Source organism: Mus caroli, chromosome 15 (assembly GCF_900094665.2).
Source record: "Mus caroli chromosome 15, CAROLI_EIJ_v1.1, whole genome shotgun sequence".
Lineage (NCBI taxonomy): Eukaryota > Metazoa > Chordata > Mammalia > Rodentia > Muridae > Mus > Mus caroli.
The window spans coordinates 41,744,233-41,747,585 of record NC_034584.1 but is presented as its reverse complement, the minus strand read 5'-3'; the positions used below and the strand labels follow the sequence as shown (position 1 = coordinate 41,747,585).

General features: G+C 46.8%; 1 pseudogene; it reads right to left on the bottom strand.

The window, feature by feature from the left end:
• Positions 1–692: 692 nt before the first annotated feature.
• On the bottom strand, positions 693–3,096 carry LOC110310822 (annotated as a pseudogene).
• Between the last annotated feature and the right edge of the window lie 257 nt (positions 3,097–3,353).

Sequence of the window (3,353 nt, the reverse complement as noted above, 5' to 3'; positions counted from 1 at the left end):
AAGGGGAAGGGCAGAGGGACTTGGAAGGGGAGAAGGGGGGGGGGGGGGGGGGGGGGGGGGAGTAGGACTGATGCCCTGAGGGCCAGTAGAAAGAATGGAAACAGGCAACCTTAGGAGGTACAAGGTTGAAGGTGGGGTGGTGGTGGTGGGGAACATCCAAAATGTAACAGACACCTGGGAGGTGAGATACTCTCAGGACTCAAAGGGAGGGACCTTAGATGAAATGCCCTACAGTGGGGCGAGGAAACTTGTAGGGCCCACCTCCAGCCGAAATCACTCCTAAACTGTTCCCATTTAAGTCAGAACTAAAGTAGAGGTGTTGGCAGCCTCCTAGAAACTAAAACAGCTTCAGAGACTAGATTTACCTTTCAAAGGTTGGAAATGTTTGGGTAATCACAGGTACCACCTTTTATAAGAGTTAGAAAGCAGAAATCTCAATTCTCCCTTGTACCTTTCTCTACTGTCTAACTGATGTGACTGTCTCTCTGTCACTGCATTTCTGCTGAACGGAGCCTCAGGCACTAGTCAAACAGGTTGGTATCATCAGACATAATTTCCTCAAAGCAGAACTCACATCTCTGGCTACAATGGTGACTCTCCACTTACTTCAGTACTTTAAAAGGCTGCAGCATGCATACAAAAGACTTTCGTTTCATTAAGAAAAGGTTTTGAAAGGTCCTCAGATGATGAGTTTATTTTGTCTTGTCTGGATAGAGGTTTGATTTGCTCTTGAATTTTCCAGGGTGGAGACTAGGAAGAAGGCACAGGGTGTGGAGGTCTACTCTGTGGTCATCTCCCTCATCCTCACCATCCACTGACAGAGCAGCATCCTTGCTTGAAGAACTGAACTTCTCAGATTTCTTTGGCTCAGGTACAGATCTGAATTCTTGATCTTTTTTGCCCTCATTCCTTTCATCCCCAGGACCATACCTGGAGTTTCCAGTTTGGCCTTGTGTGACACTCACCCTATCTACTTTATTTTCAACTTTCCTTGATGGTTCTTCCTCAGAGGGCTGAGCTGGAGTACTTTATCTCCACCATTTCTGGGGACTGCTGGTCTGTGTCTGAGCTCCGAGATCAAGCAGGAAGGTTAGAGCTTCGCTTCACCCACACATTCTTCTTTGGTGGAGGGGCTGGCATAATCTTTAGAGACTGGTTTAAGAGGCTTAAAGGTTAGAGAGTGACAGTCTTCTTTATTGAGGGTTTCATTTTCTAGAGATGTCTCACTCTTTCCATTGTGTATCTCAGTCTGAGTTACTTTTGCCAGATGTGGCCACAGTCCCAGTCTGAGATGACTCACTTACTGTTCTCCACCATTCTCTTCCTGAGTTTCTTCACTTCCCCGATTTGGGTGTCTCTCCAGGGAGCTGGAGGTCTAGTTTTGGCTCATCCAACTGACACTGCAGCTTCTGCTCCTCTTTCTGTAGCTGTTCCTCTGTTTCTCTTTCTCTAGCATTTGTGTCAACAGACTTCACCTGATTATGTGTTTATAAAAAGATATAGAGGTGTAAGATATGTTCTATGGGGGTGTGGTGATGTATGGTGGGAGGGGGTGCCTCAGCAGGACCATGTCGAGGCATCTCTTCCCCATGAGGGACCAGCCACAGGAATAAAGTTTATTCAGGGCATGGGGAGGGGAATTAAAAGTGTAGTAGAGGCAGAGAAAGGCAGAGAGAGGGAGAGAGTAGAGAAGTAGAGGCGGGCCAATGGCCATGAGCACGTGGAGAGAGGGTGAAGGGAAGGGGGAAGGGAAGAGCTCAAGATGGTAAGAGAGAAGCAAGGGGGAAGCAAGAGAGGGAGGATGGGGCAAGTAGCACCTTTTATAGTGGGTCAGGCCTACCTGGATGTGGCCAGATAACTGTAAGGGGGGAAGCATCCTTGGCTACTGCCAGGTAATTATGGGGTGGAGTGTAGACAGAATGCTAAAATCACCCCTCCAAAGATAAAAGCGGCTGGGATGCACTAGGTGGTACTAGCAGAGGAGTCATCTTCTTTAGGCATACTCTGAAGTTTTAGATTAAGTTTGGGTCTTTGGCCTGGGAGTGGGGTGAGGGGCAGGTATGGAGGGGGTGGAATGTGGGGGTGTGTCGGGGGGTAGGGTTGGGGAGATATGGAGGTGGCGGAGGAAGGGGGGGACTTGAGGGCGGCCCTGTCATCACGCTTATAATTATCCTAAGAGTAATCATCCCTGGAGTTCTATGATGAATCATCCGTTCTGCCGTATCTATCTTCATAGCCATCCCCACCTCCTCTGTAGTCATCGTCCCTCTGAAACCCACTTCCAAATGCTCTTCTGCCACTGCCCATCCTGGAGTCACAGCACTGGTCATAATCTCAGCTGCTTATGTCATCATAATGATTCTGGACCTCATAGAGGCTCATGTTTCTGTGTGGGCCATCTTGATGATGGTCCAAATACCCAGCCCTATACCAGTTTGAATCTTAGCGATCTCAGTACTTGTCTCCAAAGTTATCTCCTCTTTTAGGTAGATAGTCATCAAAGCTGTCTGTGGCAAGACGGGGCCTCCAGTCTGTGTCTGTTTTGTCTGAATTTCCAATTTTTATCTTGACCAAAAGAACAGTCATCTCTGTCTTTATCCCGTCCTTGATTAGCAACATCCACTCGAATTCTCCTGTTAGTAGAGACTTTTCATTGAGACTCAGAGCACTGAGCAGAGAATTCAGGTCCTTAAATTCTGCATAGCCAAACCTGTCTGGATTGCTGGATTCACGAGGTAAGCCTACAGCAGTGATATTTAATCCTCTAAAGAATTCTTTAATGGAGTCTTCTGTGACATCATAGACTAGATTCTCTAGGAAAGCAGTATAGGGTGGCAACCTGGGAAGAGGGTCAATATTGGGTTCCCAAGCAGTCCATGGAACAGTGGGAAGTATGGAACGGCCAATTGGAGGTTCCCTCTACACCATCATCTTTACTATGTCAAATTGTTGACACATCTCCTTTCAGATGTCTGTGTCATCAGCCCAGTTGACTGGTTTGGGGACATAGGTGGTTCCTTCACCAGTTCCCCCATCCTCAGTTATAAAGTCTGTTAGGGAGATCATCTTCCCCTTCTTTTTGGTTGAGGCTGCCATGTTGGGAGAGGGAGAGAGAATGCATGAGGTCAATAATACTTAATCCTTTTAGATACTCCTTTTATGTTTTCTATTGATTACACATGTGCACACACCACACCCACACATGCATGCACACACACACACATACACACAATTGACAAACAGAAAAAAGTGAATGAGCAAGATAGTGGGTAGTATAGAGAGCCAGAGAGGTAGAAAGATAGAGATAGAGAAACAGAAAGAGATAAGAAAAGATTACTTCTTGGCCTAGCTGT